Below are 23615 nucleotides of genomic sequence, written 5' to 3'. Positions count from 1 at the left end.
CAAGTGTTTGCCCTGGCCAGCCGACTTTGCGGACAACGAGTTTCCCTCAGTTTCGGGGCAATTGAATGTCCTAGGATTGCTCCCAACTCCCTGGTCGCCTTCGACTGTAACCCTGCGAGTTCTTCTCTATCTTTGGGGGACTACAGTCGTCTCCAGCAGCCCCCACGTTCAGGTCTGCGGGAGTTCTTTTTCGTTATTTCCTTGGCAAAGCACCTCACAAGTTTTCCACACCAGGGATACTTGGGGGCATGGTGCGCTGGACACTGGGTGGGGGGGTTGCCTGTGGAGCTCTTTTGGAGGGCCTGGGTTCGACTGTCTCCTGAAGTCCGCAGTGTCGGAGAAAGGTTCCAGCAGAGGAGGCCTTCACGACATGTCATCTTGGAACTCCGGTAGTCCTGCTCTTCCTGAGAGCCATTCTCAGTGATCTCTTTAGGGATAGTATCTATCTGGGACAAGTGGGTGGAGGCGAGGGGGGGGGGCGACCTTCCCCTAGTTTTCCAGAAAAGTCTTAGAAAGATTAGGAGAAACATATAACTAAAAACAACAAGCCAAACTACCAGGCAATATCTGAAGTTTCTCCAAGAGGTTGCAGGAGAGCGGGAATTCCTGGCTGCATCTTGTATTGCTGGCTGCACCTTGGGGTCAGCCGAGGGTCCCCTGATTTCAGAGGCTGAGTTCCTGGCTGAGCCTCCCTGGCGGGGGCGGCCTAGTATCCAGAACCTCTCCCCGGAGCGCTGCGTTGGGCAGACCCACCGCGGCCTCCTCAACTTTCCCCAGCCGTCCCCAACCCCACCTTGGAGTCTCCAGGGTCCCCTTCAGTCTCACACCCAAGAGCTCCCCGAAATTTCCAAGTGCCCCTACCCCTTCTTTCCGAAATGGGGGTGGGATTTTATTTATATTTAAGTTCGCAAAATTGAAATCTTTATCCCGCAAGCGAGCGTGGGTACTTAATTAAATTCTAATTAGGACACTATCAATATCCTATTTAGCCGCGTAGCTTTTGTGCGCCGCGGTCCCTTTCAGCGCCGTAAATAGGGTCTCGACGCCTTATCTCGCCTGCAGGAGACGCCTCGAGAAGGGCTGCGGAAGATAATTTATAGGTTTTAATTACTCTTCATTCCGCCTGATCAGCTTGGCGTTCATCACAGGCCTGTGAATAAAACCCTGGTCAAAAGCTCTGTCACATCGCGCTGGCAAGACGCTTAATCAAAGTGAGCGGCCCCGCGCGCCGCGCGGCCCGGCTCCTCCACGTAATTTCCAGCCAGCTGATAAAGCCAGCTGAATAATGCGGCGGCCCTTTGGAGACACCATTTACAGAAATGACTTTATTGACGGCTTAACGTCGGTAATTCATTTTACCTTTCATGTAGTGGAGCCCGGATTTGTTACAGTAATGGGATGATAAATGCACCCGCGGCCCACGAGCTCGGGCTGGATTAGGCGGCGCTCCACAGCGCGCTGGCTTGTCCCCCCACCTTCCCCCAGGCCGAGCCTGGGTCAGATGCTCTATGCTCCGCACCGCCTGCTCTCCACAACCCCCACCCAGGCCCTTGGCCCTCCTCTCCCTCCTGAAATTGAGCATACTACTGGGAGCTCTGTACGAGCACATTGGAGTCCTAGCAAGCTTCAGATGAGGTGTGATCTGGCTGAGTAAGCAAATGTTAGCTGAGAGGGATATGTGAGGAATCCAGAGGACTGGGCGTGTGAGTGAGGAACTATAGGGCAGGGTGAGTTGACAGCACTAGTATGGGATTTGGTGTGTGCAGTGAAGTATTTGTTCACATGTGGGTACACTGCAGTGGTTGCCATTTCCAGGGTACTCTTTTCTGCCTTTGGCAGTAAAGAAACTTCTTCCAACTTGCTAGATGCTCAGGGCAGGATGGTAAAGAGGCAGGTCTGCAGGAAACAGGTGAGGGAACCTGTCCAAAATGGAATGCAGTCTCTTTCTCCAAATGTCATCGGTTACTGGGCCAAATGTATGGAAGCTGGCCGTGGAGCCCAGTTTCCATTTCTGTCGCCTTGCAGTTCAATGGTGCTGTAGTTACCTAAATGAGAAGTCCCACAGAAGACCACCGGGACTGGGCCATGTCCCTGCAATAGATTGATTGTCTCCAAATTTACTTTTCATATCCAACCCAGATAAAGTGGAAAGTGACGAGGAAGAAAAAAAGATTGTTTTGTTTCAAATGTCAAAAGGGGGAACTTCAGTAATATCTCTTCCTACTTGAAGGAAAAGGGGAGCCCAAAGAGGCCTGCAGGGGTAGAGAGTGGAGTAAATAGGCTAGGGAGAGACCCCAGCCCTCTGCCCCTTTTCCAAGCCTAGACAACCTCCATTTTGAGGCTAATCAGGAGCTTCCAGTAAGCAAGACACCTGGCCAAACAGAAGGAAATAGTGTGAATGTATTTTTTTTTGGGGGGGGGGTGCTGCTGGAGAAGTTTAAGGATCATGAAATAGAAGGACCAATGAGTATTCTAGGGTTGACACTGACAAATTGTACCTTTTTCCTCCCCTTTCTCAATCTGGCAAAAACCACTTAGTGTAATCTTGGGGAGTGACCCAATCTTGGGCTGTGGGACCCAAGGGCTTGTATTAGTGTCTGTTTGTGTGAGAGCCATCCGGAGAGAAACCCAGTCTATAAAAGCATTGCTGTGTGCCTGTATAAAACTGTATGTGGCAGGAGACCCTCACCTGTGCACATTAGCATGTACACCCAAGTCAGCTCCACCAGTCAGGAGTAAGAAATGCGTTGGCTGAGAGTTTTGCTGTGTTCTGCTCAGAAAAGGAAATCTCCCACCACCCTATGTTTTCACATGATTTTTGGATTTCCTTTAAGGAGAGACAAATACTGGTCCCGTGCGCTTCCACTTCTGAGGGCGAGGAGGAAAACTGTGGAAGAAAACCCTGCAGGCTGGCCAGACATGTGTGCATGATGGGTTGGGAGTAGGAGCGTGTTGCCTGCACACGGTGGTAATCGCATTTCGAGTGTAGATCAGATGGCGGTGGGGCCTCGTGGTGCGGGACATGAATGAGTTGTCGCAACACAATAGCGCGCAGCCTTCCTACGGGGACTGGGTGACCAGCGGTTTTGTTGGGAGTGAATGCGAGGAGATTTCTGCTACAAGTGCCGCGGTATTATTATGAGCCGGAAGGTCAGACTATACATCGCAGGTCCCCAAAGCCTATAGACCTTGGGAAATGTGGGGCCTCGAGCCACGTCATTGTACCTGACAGTCCTTTCAATAGACTAATTCAATTAGCGCTCAGGGTTTCGGTCTTCATTTGGAGGCGATAATAATGTGAGGATGGGTGGGTGCTGGGGGATTCCTTAGGTATTAGTTAGGATCCTAAGCAATTCTGTCCGAAGCTCAGAATGGGACAGGGGGAAGGCCAAAGAAGGTTAAAAAAGAAAAGAAAAGGTAAAAAGCAGGTAGATATGTGGGTAAGGCGAACCTTAGAAAATCGATTCTTTGTTGACTCACGAAATTGGGGTGGCAGCTTTGTTTACGGAGGACCCAGAAGAGTCTTGGACATGGGGAGAGGATTCCTTTTTTTCTGTGTATATGAAATGCATCTATAAATGTCCGAGTTCCTAGAAAGCCCTGGTGTTGGAGGTGGTCACCTTTAGGAGTTTCAGTATTTGGATTTATGTCCCCATAATCCAGTCTTTCCCCCAGAGTTTTCTTCCTCTTATCGGGAGGACGCAATTCACAACATGGACATTTTCGTTCTAGAAACATTGTCTTTTCTCTCCTCTCTCTCTTTCTCTCTCTCTCTCTCTCTCTAGCTCAGAGGAACTGAACTATATCTTCTAACTGTGAGAAACGGGGAAATTTCCGTAAATTGATTCGGAAGGGGCTCTCTTGGAGCACTGGCTTCCTTGGGCGGGGCTGAAGGCCCGCCAAGACTATTACCGGATTCGGAGGAGCGCAAACATCCGACTAGACGCTGTTCACTGGTTTACAGGAGGCGTTCGGGCTGCGCCGGGATGTCTCCGGCTAGACGCAGGGCCCCTTGGCTCGCCTTACGGGAAGTGGTGCCTCCACCAGCCCCTCTGTACAGACCCCAGACCTTTCAGCCAGGCCCTTGAACTCGGGGTTTTGAATCTCACGGCTCACGAAAGCAAAGCGACTACACAGACTTGTCCATTTATTTTTCTTGACTTTAATCAAACATCCCGTTTTTTTTCTCCTTACACTGAAACCTATCCCAAACCCAGAATCTAAACTCTTATTTGGATTCAACTCCTTTCCCACCGCCCCCCCCCACCCCACCCCCTGTGGGTCATCCAGAGTTAATTCAGCGTCTACGCGTCCAATTTTCTTCTGTATTTTTGGGTTTTTCTCCCTCTCTCCCTCCCTCCCCTCCCAGAAGATTCCCAGGGGCTGCTCTCCTAGGCCGAAAGAACCCTCGCCCACTCCAGTCCCCACCTGTCCGAGTAGCTGCTCCTGCCTGCATCCGGCTCGGCGCGGTTCTGGGGGTCCACATCACTGACATAAAGCGTGTGCGCGCCAGTGGGTGCAAGTGTGGGAACGAGCGAGGAGGGGCCAGCGCGGCTTCCGGGTTCTGCAGCCCCCACCCTTCGTTCGGCTTAGCTTATGCTCCCCGGGAGGTCCGTACCCCACTCCAAAGTTGGAGACAAAAAAAAAAAAAAAAACAATGAGAAAGAAGAAGAAGAAGAAGAAAAACAACGTCCAAATCCTTTGCACGGGAACAACCTTGCTGTTCCAAAAATGTGTTCTTTTTCCTTGCCCAGAATTAACTATCCTCCTTCTCCTTCCCTCTATAGGGGTAGGGATGGTGTCGGGGCTTTTCTCCCACTGACCGATGAAAAGGCGACAAAAGTTCACACACCCAGCTCTCGGCGCCGGCGCCGGGGACTCCAGGCCAGTGCCTTCCCCGCCTCCCTGTCCGCCCGCCCAGGAGCATGAAGAGTGCCGCTCTCCCTTTCGCCCTTGGGGGCTGCATCCTTGAGACTGTCTTCCCCGGGAGGGTGCAGGAAAAGCTTTGGGTTCCTGATCAGCGTTGTCTGGGGACTGGCTGAGAGACGTGAAAGGAAAAGTTCAGTCCAGAAGGTGAAGCAGACCGGGAAGGGAAAATCCCCTGAGACAGCGAGTGAAGGAAAGAGCGCAGAAGACCTTCGGTTTCCCCCAACCCATCTCACCTCTTTCTTCAGACTGGTTTGCAGTAGAGCGGAGGGTGAGGGGTAGGGGTGTCACTGCGATGCCGAGGCCTTCCCGGGCCAGCTTCCCTGTCTGCTGGCTCCGGTGCAGAGTCGGTGGGGGGGGGGGGGGACGTGTGTGCGGCCCGCGCGTGCGTGTTTGTACATGACCCTGTGCACGAAAGACCCCGCGTGAGTGCGCGTGTGTACAAATGGGTGTCTGAGTGTACACGAAAGTATTGGGAGCGTTTTTTTGGTGCCCGATCCTTGTGTGCCTGCGAGGGCATCGCGCCGGGGTGTGCCTATGTATGTCCATCTGTGTAGTATCCGTGTGTGCGGGTCCGTTTGTGGGCCAGCTAGGAAACCGAGAGCAGTTCCCTCTGATGGAGGCTTTGGCAGGGTGTGAAGTTATAAGGACTCTAGAGATCTGACCCCAACCCACTGCTGGAAGTCTAACCCTATCCCTTCGCTCCTAACCCCTTCCACGCAAGTCATCGAACTATGCTGGAAACAGTTTATATCCAGATTAAACCAGCTACTGATTTTTTTTTTTTTTTTTTTTTTTTTGGTTTTCCAATAGGAGCCATCTCAGCAACTCTGAGCTCTGATTGAAGGGAGAGTGGCAACGCGTGCCAAGGTCAAGATCAAAGGGACCTGGGACTGGGGGGGGGGAGCGAGAAGACCAAACGACCGCTCCCCAGAGGAGGGAACTGGGACTCCAAGAAGGGAAGGGGCTAAGTCAGGGCCCCATAGAGGCCGCCACTGCTCCCAGGGCTCCCCACACCCGGCTGGGGAGCAATAGACTTCCTGGTGTTGTCCTTGGGCCTAAATCCCAGGTGAAAGCCGCAGGGGATGCCGGTCTCCTCCTCCCGGCCGCCGGCTCCACTCTTTTCATTTAGTCCCAAGTAAGGTTCTCCCTCTTCCCAGTGTGTGGGGGAGGAAAGAGCAAGGCGACCTCTTGGGGATGGAAATGCAGCATAAGGCGAGGGGAAGACGCAATCCTTTCCCGAGCCCCACTCAAGGTTCTCCCTCCAACGAGGTTAGCATCTTCCTCTTCATCCCCCTGCCCCCCCGCCCCCGCGCCGTCTAGAACTTTCCTGGAGTGACAGGTACAGTTAAAAGTGGGGCAGTGAGGGGGGAAGGCTGGTCCCACTTTCTGCGGGGGTGAGGATGGAATACCCGCCCCAAAGTCATTCCAGGCACGTCCCTCTCCTCTTACGGCAAGGACGCCCGCCCCAAAATGGTTATGCAAAGAAGTCAAGTATGTGATCTTCCAGCGATCAAAGAAAGCGGCAAAGCCAAATATTAGAGGAGAAGTCAATAATGGATGAGCAGATTAAGAAACCCATCTCGCGGACAATTATTCCCGCAATTGAAAACGCGGCCTCTTTCCCTTATCCTCCCTCCCCCCACAAAAAAAAAAAAAGAGAGACGGAGGATGGGGGGTGGGGAAGGCAGCACCAGAGCGTGCTTGAGAGTGGGTGCGTGTTTGTTGAGGGGAGATAACGCCTCCTAGGGGCGACCTAGTGGGTCTGGTGCTTTGCCTGGCCAAGCGGGCCTAGCCCTGCCCTGGGCGCACGACACTTGCAGGTCCCTTAAAAGATGGGAGTATGGATCTGCTCTACACTGAAGAGTTGGAACTGGGGTTTTATAGGGTCTTTATTTCAAATCATGTGACATTCCATCCCGAGCTTCCCCACCACACCCCTTCCACTTCGGAGGAAGATGACCCTAGGCAGGCGGGTAAGGTAGAGAGAGAGCAGGGTCAGAGCGGGCGCTGGCCGATTCCCCGCCGGTTTGCCCGAGAGAAAAGCGCCACCTGTCGGCAGTTTGGAGAACCGCACTGGTGTGGTGCTCAGCGAGCAGGCAAAGCTGCGCGGAAGGTTTGCATTTAAAGCCCTGGGCAGGGACCAGGGGAAAGTAACAAAGGGCTTCTTTCCTGACCATTGACTCCTGAAACCTGAGAGACAACAGGATTCCCGGAAGAAGGATCCTTCTTTGGATCCTCTTATCTCAAAAGAGCCAAAGGTGGAGAGAGAAGCCCCTCAGTGGCTGTCTGCTGTGTGATTCTGAAAGCAGAATATTACTGAAAACACAGTGGGATGGGTGCTAGGTTGGGAGTCAGAAACTAGATTTCCTCTTTCCCTCTGCCTGCTCCCTACTATGGGGTCTAGGGTGGAACTGTGGTTCTCTCTGAGCCTCAGTTTGCTCAACTGAAGGAGTTGGATTGGCCCCCTTCAATTTTGACTTTGAATCTAACAATAAATCTGAGCAGTATTTGTAAACACCTGTGTTTTGTCTCCCTCTGTTTCTACTCTTAATAAATCCTGGACCTTTATGTGCCATTTGTATCTGTTTGTATCTTAATCTCTTATACATTTTTATTGTATAGGTGCTTCAATGATATTATAAATAGTTTTGTATATGGAGAATTTTATTTCAGTGGGATCAGAGAGTTTCTTGGCTCAAATTGCATGTCTATTTACTTACAACTTTTTAATAAATCAGACAAGCAAGAAAACTTCGTTCACTTTGAAGTATGGATATCATTGGGGAGGATCCCTGTGGTGGGGACACAATAAATGTGAATGTGGGAGGCTTAGACAAGAAGACATGTCATAGAAAGTGGTTGATGTCAGAGAGAGGACCATGAAAAGGGCCAAAAACAAAAAAAAAAAAACAAAAAAAAAAAAACAAAAAACAGGAAAGACTACAGGTGAAATTGAGGCCAAGGACAGACTGAGCCCAGAGGGGGAAGGAGAAGGTGTGGGTGTCCCTGACCCAAGGCGTCCCTGCTAGGGTCTGATTGGCAGAAGAGGCAAGCTTGCAGACCCATGTGGGTCTCAGACCTCAAGTCACTTTTTCTTGAACTTTCCATGAAATTAATAAAGTACTGAAACCAGAGCAGGGAAGGAGGTAATATTTGTCAATAGTTTGAGGTCCCTGGAGATCACATATAACCTCAGCCTGGAATTTTCCGTTTGGGATGCTCAAGGGAGGTTTCAGTTCTACAAAGTATGGGACTCAAGGTTAGGGTGTGTCCAAGTTGGGCACACCCCTCTGGAGCCCCTGAAAGATCCTTATCCTTAGCTCCGGGTTGACAGCTCAAGGCCAAATCAGATGCCCTATCAAGAGGCCGGCCTCACAAACTCTCCAGTAAGAATCTCCCCTTGGGAGGAACTGCCACATCCAACCAGGGACCCTGTGCTTTTGAGATGGAGGGACTGTTTCTAGTCTGTCTTTCCATGAGTCCAGGAATCGTTCTGAGGCGACGTACTCCCCGGAGGCAGGGAATTTCGGTCTCTAGAGAACTGGAGCCCACGAGAGTTTCTGGATGCAGGTTAATATTTCTGTTTAGAGACCAGAAGTCTAGGGACTGGAGATTGGGTCCCTTGTCCTGGAGAGTGGCCTACTGAACGCAGCCGAGACCTGAGAGGTCTGGGGGGGGGACCTTCTCTGCGGGCTTAGGATTTATCACAAGTGCAAGTCCCGGGTCCCACCTCCCTCCCGCGGGGATCTGTCGGTTCCGGTTCTCTATGGCCCACTGTGACCCCCTACTTGCAACACTAACTCTTTCCAAGTCTCAGACCTGAAGGGTGGAATTTCCGACTTTCCACTCCATCCCCCAGACTCCCCAGGCGCCCCTGGCAAGCGCCTCCGGGTGCAGGGGTCTGCTGCTCGGGTAAGCTAGGGGGACAGGCCTGGAAACCCAGGGCCCCAGGCCTCGGCCTAGCCCTGCGGGCACCGGGGCCGCAGGGAGCCCGAGGCGGGAGTACTGGGCTGAAGCGGTGGCCGCGCGGACACCACTCCTACAGGACAGAGTGGCTGTCTCTGAACCCAGCCGCCGGCTTCTCAGGCAGGTCACGGGGTCCCCAATTCGAGGAGTCAAGATAAAGACTCCAGAATCCAGGGCTCTGGGGAGTGCTGACCCAAACTCGAAAATTCGGGAACCTTCCAGAGCCCGCCGCGAAGCGAGGGCGAACCTCTGCCCCAACTGGCAACTGGTGTGGCTCAGACCAAGTTCCGCGGTGAAAAATGACACAGGACAACAGGCAGATTTATATTAAATTTCATTTCCACGTTTCACTCGGATATTGCCCTTCTACATAAGGGAGATCCTAGGTAGAAATCGAGGTAGACATAGAGAGAGAGAGTGAGAGCGAATTTAGGGTCGCCCTTTCTGGAAGAGGTTTGCACGTTGGTGATAACCAATATGTGTCTGTCCTGCGCTCGCTGTGGGCCAGGCCCAGCTCTGAAGGCTTCATCTGGGTTCCTATGTTTGATCTTTTCAGGAACCTATTCAGTATATAACTTCCTGTCCATTTTAGGAAGCTGGAAACTCAGGGACCCAGAGGAGTAACCTGGCCAAACGGCAGGTTTACAGCAAATGAGAACTGAACAAATCGCTATCCACAGCTCCTAGGTATCCAGCTGCAGACCATTTTTCTCAAAAGAGGATCCAGGTGGCCTTGCAGGGAGTGGAGTGGGGAGAGGGCTACACTTTCCTGCACCCAGCACCAGTCTCAGCACTTGCAGGTCCTCCAGTCCTGTCCCCATCTGGCTAGCCTCCTGCTGCCTGCTAGCCTGGGTCAGGGAAGCTTCCGTCTGCTCCAGCCCCACCAGCTCAGCTTTGGGCAATCATGAGTTAGGGAGGCCCCCACCAGACAGACACAGGAATTCCAAAGCTCTGTCTGCCAGGGTTGGGGTGGGGGGACAACCTTCCCATTCTGTGAGTCAGAGAGGGCCCGCCTGGGAGCAGCCCCTGAGGCCAAACTTCCCCTGGAGAAATTGTTGCCCCTTTTTTTCTTTGAATTTCCAAGCTCCATGGCCCCGGGAAGGTCAGAGCAGTGGACTCAGGCTCAGTTGGCTGCACCTGGAGTCAGGCAGCAAGGAACTTCACCAGCCCCCAGAACCAGTACATATGGAGTTTCCTTTGCTGGTCTGGACAGACCCCCAGGTACAAGCTCCTGAGCCAGGGCATCGTCCCACCTCCAAGCCCTTGGCTTGTCTCCAAGGCTGCAGGGGTGATGGCCAAAGTCAATTTTTCCAAATTTGCTTCCAGGAACCAGGAGAGTATCCTGACTAGGGTATTCAGAAAGCTCACATCCCCCAGAGAAGATATGACTGGGCTTCCCTGTGTCATGATATGACTGGGCTTCCTTCACCCCTCAGGAAGCAAGAATGAGGGCGTATGTGGGGGAGGGGGATTCATTTCAGGCCTGTGTGTCAAAACAGGAAGACTAGGAGTTTTTTTCCAACCCTGATGGGGCAGTCACCCCCTGGGGTGGCTCCATTCCCAGGTAATTTGCAGTCCACCTGGTACTGAGTGAGCACTTGTTGCTTGGGAGCCTTGGAGTTGGGCCTCAGCTGGCTGCAAAGAAAATGGAAGCCAAGGTAGGAAGGAAAGAAAATACAGCCTGCAGGAGGGACAGAAGTGTCCCCCCCCCCCCCCGCGCCAGCATCTCCAGAAGGCACAGATCTACTTTGACCTTAGGTTACCCACAGGGCATCAGCCTGTGGAACCTTCACCAGCCCCCCAGAATCAGTACAGTTGGAGTTTCCTTTGACTTCATAATTTCTGAACCTGGAGAAGGACTGACTCCCTGGGCAGAGAGAAAGGAGGTGGGAGGGAGGTTTGTTGGAGGTGAGGGCAGGTATGTGGAGAGGGAAAGGCTGAATGGTGGGACCCACAGCTAAGCCTCCCAAGTTCCTATCCCTCTTCTCTCCCAGAGATCTTCCAGCCCCCCTTGTCCCTCAACCAGAAAGCAGAAACAGAGGCCTTGCAGTGAGAAGAGAGAAGACTTGGGGCTTCTCAGGGTCTACCAGGGCTCTCAGGATGAGAGAGAAGCCCCCATTGCCAGCAAGATGCAGAACTGATTAGGATCTGTTTAATACTAACCCCTTTCTACCAGAGACTGCCTTAGGTTTGGGAATCCCAACCTTGAGGTTTTATGGGTGCTTTAAATTAGAGAGATTTGGAAAGAGAGTGAGGGGGCTTGCAGTTCTGGAAGAACATGAACTTAAACATTTTCTGAAATGTGTCTGGATCTTGAGCCAAAATACATCAAGGAAGATTCCCACCCCTCCTCTACTCCAGGCAATTACAGGTGCCTTGACTATGGGCCACCGCGGGGTTGGAGGTGGGTGACTTGCAGGAGGGGGTGAGGTGATTTATCTTGGCTGGGTCACCAGGGATAATGAAAGCCAAGAGTCTGTGTGGGTACCTCACCCTCCTCCATCACCCTTTTCCATTTATCTCTTCCCCTGTCAGTTTCTCCAGCTATCAAGTGTGGACTCGACAGGAATGTTGCAAGGAAAAACTAATTAAACGGCAGTACAATGCTTTGGAAATATTAAGTGTCATGTAAATGCCTAATGCTAATAATAATCTTGATGGTGGTAATTATGTTCCAGGAAGCACATTCCCAGACAGCCCAGCGTTGATCCCAAATGTGCTACCTGTCTAGGAGGAGCCCTAGGAACACCCACCCTTTCTGCCACTGAACTGAGTGTCAGCTCTGAATGGCCACGAGGAAGGTAAGTTCTTCAGGTTCCGCCCCCATCCCTTTGGAGGCAGCACAGATTGAATCCTGGCTGGGAGTCCTTACACAAGTCCCTAATACCTGAGGCCATCCCCTATACCACCAGAATAATACATGCAGCATAGGATGGTGGTGGGGATCAAATGACATTGCCACATAGGGAAAGTGGCAAATAGGTTGGTTAAATAGCCAGTGGCAATTGATCTGGTTAAGTTTACCCAGCCCCAGTTGCTTGATCAAGATGGTGGTTTCAAAGCCCATCAGGTAGTCACATTGTTGAGCTCCAATCTATTTATTTGGATGCCCAAACCTCTCCTTCTGCCTATTTGACAGGAAGTGGGATAGGGGTACTTCCACTTTATTTTCTGTGCTCTTAGAAGGTTACTGTCAAATTGTTGGTCAGCCAAAGGAGCAAAGAGCAGCCCGTGGCATGTGGTGCATGGTGATAAAGCCTGGAGCTCTTTGACCTGCCAAGGCTTTCTGCCCTTCCCTCTATGCCCACGCACCCTACAGAGATGCACGGGTTTAATTGGAAGGCCCAGAAGAAGCTGTGGGTGCCCTTCACTACTCTTGACTATGAACTCTGCCTGCAAAATCAGTCCTGCATGAAGTGAAGAAAGGCTCTAAAGAGTGGTTTCAGAGAGGGGGGATCATGGTCTGGCAGAAGTCATGGACAGGACAATCTAGCTCTGCCCCAGTCCATCCTCCCTGCCCAGGTGACTCCCAGGGTGTGGCTTGGGATTCATCTTTCTCAAAGTGTGTCCAGTGGCTTCATCCACATCCACATCATGGCTGACCTGGGAGCTCAGTGCCTCTGTTCTTCATGACTTGGCTAAGGAACCACCGCATTGCCCTCTGTGAGCTCCCCCTCCATATTTAAAGAAAAGGATGTTCTACAGGTCGGTTCCCCTTCCTCTCCTCTATCTCTGAACTCTTGATGGAAGAAGCAAGGCTTCCACCCATCTTCCCTTAACATTTTTCTGATTTAGTGAAATACCAGGCCTTCCTCAGGACTTCAGAGTTTCCTTATGAGACAGTCCCCCCCACCCCAGCCCTGCCCATCCTGCCTGCCCATCCTCTCTCTGGACCTCCCTTGCCACTGCCGGACTCCAGAGATTCAGGGTCCTGGTGTCTGCCAAAGCCAGTGGAGGATTTGAGGGCAACAAATTACAGTGACTCACCATTGAGGCTTTTGGGACTTTCCACCCAGAAATCTCTGGGCCTTTTGGGGTTTTATAGCGTCACCTATATGTTTTAATGACACTTTTTACCCTTGAACTTGGGTTAACTTCATTTCTTAGTGACTTGGAAAAGAAAGACAAATTTAAGTTCCTTCCACTTCCTCCCCCTTTCTGTCTCCTCCAATTTGTTTCCAGAGCGCATTTTTATTGCTGTGGCATAACATTTCCCTCCCCATTTGGGAAGAGTATGGCTGATGACTATTATGATTTCTTTTGTTATTATTATTACACTCAAAAAAGTAAATTCTTATCTATATTCATCTTTGAAAAATAAAACGCTTTGTTTGACTTAAGGTAAGTATCAACAACTCAAAAACACCTTGCCTTTAAAAATGACAGTTTTTGTGTGAATTCTTGCATTTAGAGTAATTCTGTTAGGAGAGAGTGTAGGAGTCTCACTTTCAACTCTTCACCTTGCACTGTCCCAAGCCCTCATCTCCCATGCCTTTGCAGCTATTAAAGCACAAATCCTTAGTCGCTGAGTTTGGCATATGTCTCTAGACAGTGGCAGTTCTGTTTCAGCTTATTTTGCTCTTGTATTATTTTTGGTCAGTGAGGATTTCTTTTATTACATGAAAGTTCACTTCTGCTTCTGAACTTTAAAAAAAATAATTCATTAACTGACAAATAATAATTGTACATTTATGGGGGACAGCATGATGTTTTAAAGTGTGTATACATTATAAAATATCAAATCCAACTACTTAATGTATTAAAAAAATTAAAAAAAAACCAAAAATGACACTTTTTAAAGGTGTCATACAGAAACAGGTGGTTTTCCCAGTAATTCTTTTCTTAAAAACATCCAAATAAGAATTGACTTGGGCTGTAGCTCACTGGGTAGAGCACTTGCCTTGCATGTGTGAGGCACTGGGTTTGATCCTCAGCATCACATAAAAATTAATAAATAAAGATATTGTACCCACTACAACTAAAAAAATAACAATTAAAAAAAAGTGGTAGCATTAGGCTTTGGGGTTTAGAGCATGTGAGTTTTTATGGCTGCACTTTGGCTGGAGGGTTATGAAGTCAGACACGGACAGCAGGCGTGCACACACACATACACACCCCATGCCTGCACAGTTGAAAGGAATTTTGCAGTTTGCCATTTCTCTTCTGCCCAAATATAGACTTTGATTTTCATTTCTTGTGTATGATGAGAAACTTGGGCTCATCCTGCCTCCTGGCCAGCTTTCTGGGAAAGCCTTGCAACAGAGAGGTGCCGGGTGTATTAAAGCACACACTGCTAGTTGGTGATGGGCAGGGACAGACTTGCAGGGCAGTGTCCTTTCTGACACGCCTCCTACCTGCTTGTTTTCAGATAAGGGGTGCGTGCACTTTGCAACTCAAAGTAACTCCTTTCCCTCAGAAACATTCCCAGCCTCCCAGGCAACCTCATAGGTATACAGGTGGTTTCATGGAGATTACACAGCTACACATGCAGGACAATGGGCCAGTGAACCATAATGTCCTTTCCATATCCCTGGCTTATTTCCTGGTTGAGGCTGTAGCCCAGTTATCATCTTATGTGAACGGGACCAGGGCACTGGGAGCCTTTGGAAGATAATGGGAGAATTAACATGCTTGCTTCACTTTTGTAACTTTTTAATTTTTGTTTTGCTCTTATCGTTGTTTTATGCATCTCCATCCCAAGTTTTTAGTACATCATGAAGAATTTGTTTCCAGATCAGTGAGATCCATGTAATAATGAAGATAAGGTTTTGGCAACAATTTCTGTCTTTTTGTTTTCATGAAGATAATGGTTCACTGGACTGCACTCTATTTTCTATCAATTTCACAGAGAAACTTTAAAAACATTTTTTTTTTCCATGTTGGTTTCCTGAAGATGGTGGTAAGGGATTGAGGGGTGGAGTGGGCATGGAGAGGGACCAGGTGCTAAATCAGGGGAAAGATGTAAGGAGAAGATGTAGGGCATGAGAGGACCATTGTAATGATGGAGAAGGGACAGGCTCAAGCTGTCAGGGGCCTGGAGCAATAGTTCCGCTGCTTTATTAATGTTTTTCAACCCCAGGACTCTCAGACCACTCCCAGTCTTTATTTGATAATGGCAGTTCTACACCAGCCACTGTTTGCCATGGGGTATGGGTACAGAGGATTTTGCTTAATAACTTTGGTTAATTGAAAAAATAATTTGGGGCGGGGGGTATGGCTCGCCTGGCATGTGTGCGGCCCAGGTTCGATCCTCAGCACCACATACAAACAAAGATGTTGTGTCCGCTGAAAACTAAAAAATAAATATTAAAATTCTCTTTCTCTCTCTCTTTAAAAAAAAAAAAGAAAAAATAATTTTGGTTAATTTGACTGATAGGTTGATTGATTATTGATACTGAGGATTGATAACTGACCTTCACTTTTTAAATTTTGAGACAGGGTCTCCTTAAGTTTCCAAGGCTGGCTTTGAACTTGCAATCCTCCTGCCTCAACCTCCCGAGCCATTGGGATTACAGACCTGCACCACCCCGCCTGGCATTCTGGCTAATTTTAAAAACACTGTTCAGTCAGCAAGGCTTCTCTTAGACGTTAGCCAACCCTTTCCCCCTCCATGGGTGTCATCGCAGTGCCAAACATTGAAAAACTATCTCTTCATAAATGCCAGCATTTCCGCACTGCAGGCTCTTTGGCACTAGTAGGATCTGAAATGCTCAGCATTTCCTTTGGATAATAGCATGTTATCAGGACCCACAATAGCCTGGGGGAGAGGGAATCCTTACAGTAAAATGGGTCAAAGGCCCAAAGAAACCACCAGCCTGAAATCCTTCCCAATCCTGCAGTGGGAAGAGTGGAGCCAATTCTCTTTCTGTCCAAGATACTGTTTCAGCTTATCTGGAGGAGAGGAATCTTCCCAGGGTGGATGGCTGAGCTGGGTCCTGGCTGGTGAAAGCCATGAGCAGACCAAGGTCTGCAGAACCAGATGGTTGGCCTTTTTCTAGCACCTCTCCCAAGACAGACATTTTGCCCGAAGGACTGGCCAACTGGGCCAGCCTGAGTTTTCTTAATGTGGAGCTGGGAAAGGTAATTGGGGCCAGTGTCTGGGGAGCCAGAGAAATCGATCCTCTGCCCTTGTGGCCTGTGCTTTTTCTCATGGAGAAAACACCCCCTAGCCCACGTCCCTCAGTCAACTCAGATTCAGCTTTCTAGCCTGTGGGTTAAAAGGAGAGTGAACAATATGTCACACATAGAGATATGAAACCTGAAAGGAGCAGATGGTAGAATTTCAGGAATTTTCCAACAGGTAGGAAAGAAGTTGGAGAGTCCAGGCTATCTTAGTGGTATCTGAAAATTCATCATTGCATTTAGAATAAATGCTCCTGGATCTTTATATCATACTATACTGAAATTGCCTCTCAAGAGATGATAGATGTGACTCTGTGGCTGCTCCCCCCAATTATGGTGGCCCCTTGCCCCTTGTGGCTATTGAGCACTGGAGATGTGGCTGGTGTGAGTTGAGATATTATTAGCAGAAAACACATCAGCTGGGCAAGTGGCCTGTAATCCCAAAGTCAATATCTACCACACACACACACACACACACACACACAAACACACACACACCACAGACTTCAAAGACTTAGCAATAAAAAAAAATTCCAACATAGGGGCTGGGGTATAGCTCAGTTGGTAGAGTTCTTGCCTCACATGCACAAGGCCCTGGGTTCAATCCCCTGTACCACCGAAAAAAGAAAAAAAAAATTCCAATGTATTTAATTAATATTTTATGTTTGATTATATGTTTCCATAATCATATTCTGGCTATGTAGAGTTAAATAGAATGCATTATTACAATTAATTTTGTGTTTCTTTTTCTTTTCTTTTAATGTAGCTATTAGAAATTGGAAACTACGTATTTGGCTGGCATTTAGGACTCACAGTATCTTTCCATTGGTCAGTGCTGGTCTAGATAACCCTGTCTCCTCCGAAACTATTTTGAGAACCTTTTCATTAGTTTCCTTCTCTTGTAGCTATGGAGTTAGCTCAGAATTTTCAGTAAAATTTTCTTTCTGCTAAGTAGAAACTGAAAGGCAGGTTAGACAGGGACGACTAGTTGACCAATTTTCAAATACTGGCTTCTGGTGACATCGTGTGGCCACTTCTTGGTACTACACCAACTGCAGGCTTGTGCAGGTCCCTGGTCCCTGGTCCAGATGCCACCCACTTCTTAGTTACCACCATGCTTGATACGCCAGCACCTTAGAAATCCTTAACTTTCAACTCTGCCACATCTGCAATAGTGGGCCCAACACTAAACCACTGAGAGGTTTTCCTTCTTACCAGGGAAAATGACTCTGTACTCAGGGTTGGAAGTTAGTGATCCAAGCCTGGCAACTTCTCAAAAGAATGGAATATTTTTAGAAAAATCATCCAACCTCTCAGGGACTCTTCCCTTCAAGTGTAAAACAAACAAGCCAAAGCAGATGACCTCTAAGCTCATCTATGACTTCCAAAATTTTACAGTCTACTAGTGGGATTTCACACATCAATGGGGAAGACTCAAGTAGTGCTTCTTTGGGGTGGTTTACAAGAAAGGCCCAGGCTTGGGTCTAATTTGCAGTTCAGGGCGATGACCCAAATGTGAATCTGGGATGGTCAACTATGATGTATGAGGAGGTGATAGCACTCTCAGAGAGAAGCATTGTCATTTGTCCAGATTACTTATTTCGAGATTACTTATTTACCTATAACTTATTAATTTAATCCTCACAAGAATCCTACAAATTAAGAATTACAATCTGTTTATTTAAAGTATTTGTAGTATATTTAATACATTTGACACACAAAACACAAAGTATGTCCAATATACATATTTACAAATGAATAAAGTTTAAAATCATAATAAATCATGGTATTAGCTCATTTTCCATTGCTATAATGGAACACATGAGGCTAAATACTTTATTTATTATTTGCAGTGATGAGAATTGAACCCAGGTGCTCTCTACCCCTGAGCTATCCCTCAAGTCATTTTTTATTTTGAATTTCAAGACAGGGTCTCACTAAGTTTCCGAGGCTGGTCTCAAACTTGCCAGCCTCCTGCCTCAGCCTCCCAAGCATCTGAGATTACAGGTGTGCACCATGGCACCTGGCTGAGACTGGGTATCTATAAAGAAGATATTTATTTAACTCATAGTTTTGGAATTTCAGGAGCATGATATTGCACTGGCCCAGCTATGGGCCAGTTAATAGCACAGGAGAGAAGGAGAGATCATATAGCCAGACAGGAAGTCCAAATAGGGATTCAGGGGGGCTCAGGTTTGCTCTTGTACAAGAATCCTCTCATGAGAACTTCTGCGCTACATTAATTTCTTCAGAGGGTGGTGTTTTAGCTTTTCATTACTGTGACCAAAAGACCTGACAGGAACTTAAAGGAGGGAAAGTCTATTCAGGCTCATGGTTTCAGAGGTTCAGTCCCTGGTCATCGGACTCCCCAGCTCTGGGTCTGAGGCAGAGCATCATGGTGGAAGGTGTGACACAAGGAGGCAGCTCAGAGCACACCCCCAGGACCTGTTTCCTGCAGCCATCCCCCACCCACATGCAGGTGTCACCAGCTAATCCATACCAACGGATCCATCCACCCAATGGGTACGGCTCTCACCATCTAATCACTTCACCCCTTGCTTTGTCTCACACATGAACTTTAGAGAGACACTTTATATCTAAGCCAGGACAGGTGGCATTCTCTGTGACTTTCCACCGGAACCCACCTCTGAAAGGCCCACCACCTCCACAGCACCATACTGAGGTCCCAGCTTCCAACCCAGCCCCAGGGGACAAACTCCAGCAAGGAGGAGCACCTACCAACTACCACCAGCAACTAGAACGATGATCCTGATTTTCTCATAAGTGTTTTTGGGCTCCTTTTCCTTGAGATCCAGACACAGCGTGTCCTCGGACTGTGGTCTGTTAAGACTGGATTTTTCACTTATTGCTAAGAGTTATCAATGTTGCATGTAACTGGGCTGCAGTTCATTTTCATGGCTGAGTAAAACTTCCTGTTGGAATAAAGCCCTATTTAATTATCCTCCCATCAATGGACGTTCGAGTTGTCCCTCATTCCTTGTGACCATTCTTGTTTTTGTCTGTTAGTACACAGATGTCACCTAGGAGACAGTAAAAGATTGGTGGTTAGGCACAGGGGTAAGGTGGAGTGCGGGGGATGTTTAGGGCAGTGAAACTGTTCTATATGGTACCATGACAATGGGGACTCCATATGCATTTGACAAAACCCATGGAATTTCATAAACAAAGAGTGAATCAGAATGTGTGCAAATGTTAGAAAATGATCCAGATGGTCCAAGATCTCAGGATGGACTGTGACAAGAGAATCTAATCATACTGCAAATGTATGAGACAATCTCGGTGTAAGGGGTGGGTGGAGGCAGAATAAAAATGCTGACCTAAGCAACTTTGAAATTAAATAAAAGATCCAGGGAAAAGCAAGCACACCAGTACTGCTTTCTGGTTGATCAAGCTCTTTCCCATGGTGTGTATTAATGATGCTGCTATTGCTACACTGGTTTGTTGGACTTAAAAGAATTAATGCATGGCAGACGGAGATGAATATATATTCACTGTGGAAATGGGGATTTATATGCAAAGGAAGAACACATTAGTGATCCATGAGGTGATGGATTGGAGTTGGAGACATTGATAGGAACTCACACCAAAAGATAAGTACAGGGGGTTACTTTGATCTGCAGGTGGTTGAATCTGCAGGTGTGGAACCCAGGGACAGAGACCTACTGCACGTGGCTCTCAAAGAGAAGAGGAACATGTATTCCTGTTCCTTAAATGTAACCTGCTCATAGAGTACAGGGGGCAGGGGGAGGTAATTTAACAGAGGTGATGGAGGTTCACCTCAGCAGTGATAAGTCATATTGGTGTGTGCCCTTGACAAAATGATAACACTCGCCCTTCACCTCCACTGTCTCTCTCTCTCAAGAGCCCATAGCCCAAGTCCATCATGAGAAACCCATCAAATACATCCTATAGAGGTGCCTACTACAGAATACTTCACCAGTACTTCTTAGAACTATCAAGACATTAGACAGGGAAATTCAAGAGACTATCACAGCCAAGAGGAGCCCAGAGACACACGTCAGTTACATGTAATGTGGCATCTGGATGGGTTCCTGAAGCAGAGGAAGATGTTAGATAAAAGTCCAAGGAACTAGGAATGAAGTGTGGACTTTGGTTAATAATAATGCATCGATATGTGTCAAACCAGGCCCCATGGCGCACACTAGTGATCCCAGCAACTTGGGAGGCTGAAGCAAGAGGATCACAAGTTTAAGGCCAGCCTCAGCAACTTACCAAGACCCTGTCTCAAAATATTTTAGGCTATCAGGCCACCTGTTCTCTGTCACTACTGCTTAGCTATGCTGTTGTGGCACCAAGCATAAACTGAGTGTGTCTGAGCCCCAATAAAACTTTATTTACTGCCAGGAGCAGCGTCATACACCTGCAATCCCAGTGATTCAGGAGCCTGAGGCAGGAGGATCACCAAGTTCAAGGCCAGCTTCATCAACTCAGCCAGATACTGTTTCAAAATAAAATACCAAGGTTTGGCGATATGACGGAATGGCAGAGTGCTTGCCTAGCATGCTCAGTGCTCTGGGTGCAATCTCTGGTACCACAAAACAAACCAAGGAAAACATTTTTAAAAACTTTATTTACCACGAAAACAAACAACAAAAAGTTTGTCAGTGCCTAGTCTATAGTGAAAATACTTAAAAGTGAAGTTGCTGGATCAAGGAGGATGGAAATGTTTAGTCTTGGGAAATATCAGATTGCTTGCAGAATCCATCCCTGCATACTCATCCAAAGGTATTCATGTAAAAGTTTCTGTTAATTCATGTCTTTGCCAGAAATGAGTATTTTTCCTAAATAGTACTTCACTGCATTCTTAATTTGACCCTTCCTCATTCTAATGGGGTTGAATCTGTGTTCCTTCTTTCCAGAAGTATCTGTGGATGGCTTTTGCTCTTTTTCTGTTGAGTCGTCCTCTTTCTGATATATTAGGAGTTCTTTACACATTCTGGGTTTTGTTATTAGTGGTTTTGTTTTGCTTTTTTTTTTTTTTTTTTTGCTTTGAGGTCTATCTCAATTGGTTAGGCTGGTCCCAAATTCATGATGGCCCTGCCTCAGGCTCCCAAGGAGCTGGAATTTAAGGCATGTGCCACTGAACCTTTTTGGGGAGTGGGTAATGGGGATTTGAACTCAAGGGCACGCGACCACTGAGCCACATCCCCAGCCCTATTTTATATTTTATTTAGAGACAGGGTCTCACTGAGTTGCTTAGCGCCTCACCGTTGCTGAAGCTGGCTTTGAACTCGTGCAACCCTCCTGCCTCAGCCTCCCGAGCTGCTGGGATGACAAGTGTGCGCTCCCACCCCTGGCTTGAGCCTTCTTTTTATATTCTGGATACTGAACTTTTACCAGTTATCAATGTTACCAATATCTTCTCAAGGTTTATGGCCTACTCTGTCATTTTGGTGTCTTCTGATAAACAAGATTGTTCGCTGTCTGGCTCATTGATCTTTCCTGTTCATAGTTAGTGTCTTTTCTCTCATAATGAAGAAATCACCTTACACCAGAATCAGACAGATACCTTTATTCTCTTTGAAAAATTTTCCAAGTCTTGCCTTTCACTGTAAGTTCTGGGTGCATTTGGGGATTTACCACAAAACACAGAGTACAAGGAGGAGGAGCAGATTCCTCTTCATTTTTTCTTTTTAAATGAGAAGTGCCCACCCCCTGTGGCCCCGCCCACCCCGTTGCATATACAGGTTAAGTCTAGTGCTGGTCTCTACTTGGTTTCATTTGTCATATGGTTTTGAGAATGTTATAAGACTTAATATCAAATTACTCCTGTCATTGCTCGGATCTGGAGTGTTTCCCCTGAAGACCTCTGTGTTGAGGGCTTGGTCCCCGGCCCACGACACTGTGGGACCTTCAAGAGGTAGAGCCCAGTGGGAGGTGTTTAGGTCATTGTAAGTTCACCCCCGAAAGGGGATAACAGGACCCTGCTCTTCTTTCTCTGTCCCCCCTTCCCTGCAGTAGGATAAGTGATTTGCTCTCCCACGGGCCCCTGCTGTCATGTGCTGCCTTGTCACAAGCCCAAATGCATCGGGGCCAGGGCGCCATCCATGGAAACCTCCAAAACTATGAACCCAAATAAATACTCTCTTTGTAAGTTGATTATCTCAGGCATTTGTTGTAGTGATGGAAAGCAAACACAATGCCCACCCATCCTTTTTCAGGTGCATCTTTATTGTGGGACTGCCTTATGTACCTTAAAATCCTTTTGTCAAGTCCTTGTGGGTTTTTACTGTTGTAGTTGCTTGTTTGTTTGTTTTCAATATTAGGGATTGAACCCAGGGAAGCTCTGCCACTGAGCTACATCCCTGGGTCACTGGGATTACAGGTGCTCATTTTGTCAAGTTTTATGGGAAAAAAAAATCCCATTGGAATTTAATGGAGATTGCATTGAATCCACAGAATTGCTCTTCTTTCTTTTAATTTTCTGGTGCTGGGGATTGAACCCAGGGACTTGAGCATGCTGAGCAAATGCTCCACCACTGAGCTACAGCCCCAGTCCTAAATCCAACTGGAGGAGGATTGACATGTTCAAAATCTGGGTTCTCACTACAATTGTGTAATACAAAATACAATTGTATGATACAAGAATATTGTATCATACAATATCTGTATTACACAGATGAGGAAACTGAGGTTCAAAGAGGTCAAGTGACTTCCCTATGTCACCCAGCAAGTTAAGAGAAGAGCTACCATTTTGACTCAGAGCCATTTTTACTCAGAAGCCCGGGCTCTGAACTGCAATGCTGTGCCATTCATTGGTTTTGCAAGTCCTCTCTCCTGGACAATTGATTGCCCCTCGTAGACAGGTGCTCGGAGTGACCTCATTATCAGGGCCCCATGCCTGGGCCCTGAGAGAACAGGCCTGAAACACTGACCAGCCATCAGAATGAGCATGTTATGGCTTCCAAGGAGAAGAGAGGTCACCCCATCCCCCAATCCGGGTGTGGTGACCAGAAGGTCTTCTGACATTTTTTTTGTTCTGTTTTGGTTTGGTTTTTTTCGTTTCATGGTGCATGGTTAAATTGTTCCAATTTTATCCCAGTAAAAAGCTACTAGAAGAGGAACTGTACAAGGAGGGGAAATGCATTGGTTTAGGATTTCAATGAGTCAAAGCCTTGGTTGTGGAGAGCCACACTCGGAATTTGGGAGTTCAACTCTCAGCTCTTCCCTATTCTTAGCTGTGTGACTTTGGACTTATCACTTGAAGTTTCTGAGTCAGTTGCCTTATCTCTAAAAGGGAAATATTTACTTAACTATTTCTCCCAAATAGGGTCATCAAAGAGATTAAAATTAGATAAGCTAGGAACATGGTTGGCTCAGCCCGCCACATCTGCATGGTAAGACTTGTACCTGAGTTCACCATTGAGGGGAGGGGAACTCAGAGATCCTACTTTCAGTAAAGATTTTCATCATGTAATAGGGCTCCGGACTCCAGCATGATTGAACCAGACTGACCCGTCAACAGTAGAAAAGGCCCGCCCTCTGAGCACTGCAAGATGAACCACTCCTGCGGCTCAGGCATTGTTTAAAGCACTTTTCAATAAGTCGTCAGTCCG

At 47.8% G+C, this 23615-nt stretch overlaps 1 non-coding gene across 1 annotated transcript; it reads left to right on the top strand.

Annotated features, from left to right (window-relative positions):
• The first annotated feature begins 16564 nt into the window (after nt 1-16564).
• On the top strand, nt 16565-16636 carry Trnav-cac (transfer RNA valine (anticodon CAC)). The gene has a single exon. It is a non-coding gene; the product is annotated as a tRNA-Val (tRNA).
• The last annotated feature ends 6979 nt before the right edge of the window (nt 16637-23615 follow it).

Source organism: Callospermophilus lateralis, chromosome 9, assembly GCF_048772815.1.
Source record: "Callospermophilus lateralis isolate mCalLat2 chromosome 9, mCalLat2.hap1, whole genome shotgun sequence".
Lineage (NCBI taxonomy): Eukaryota > Metazoa > Chordata > Mammalia > Rodentia > Sciuridae > Callospermophilus > Callospermophilus lateralis.
This window is presented reverse-complemented; position numbering and strand designations above follow the sequence as displayed.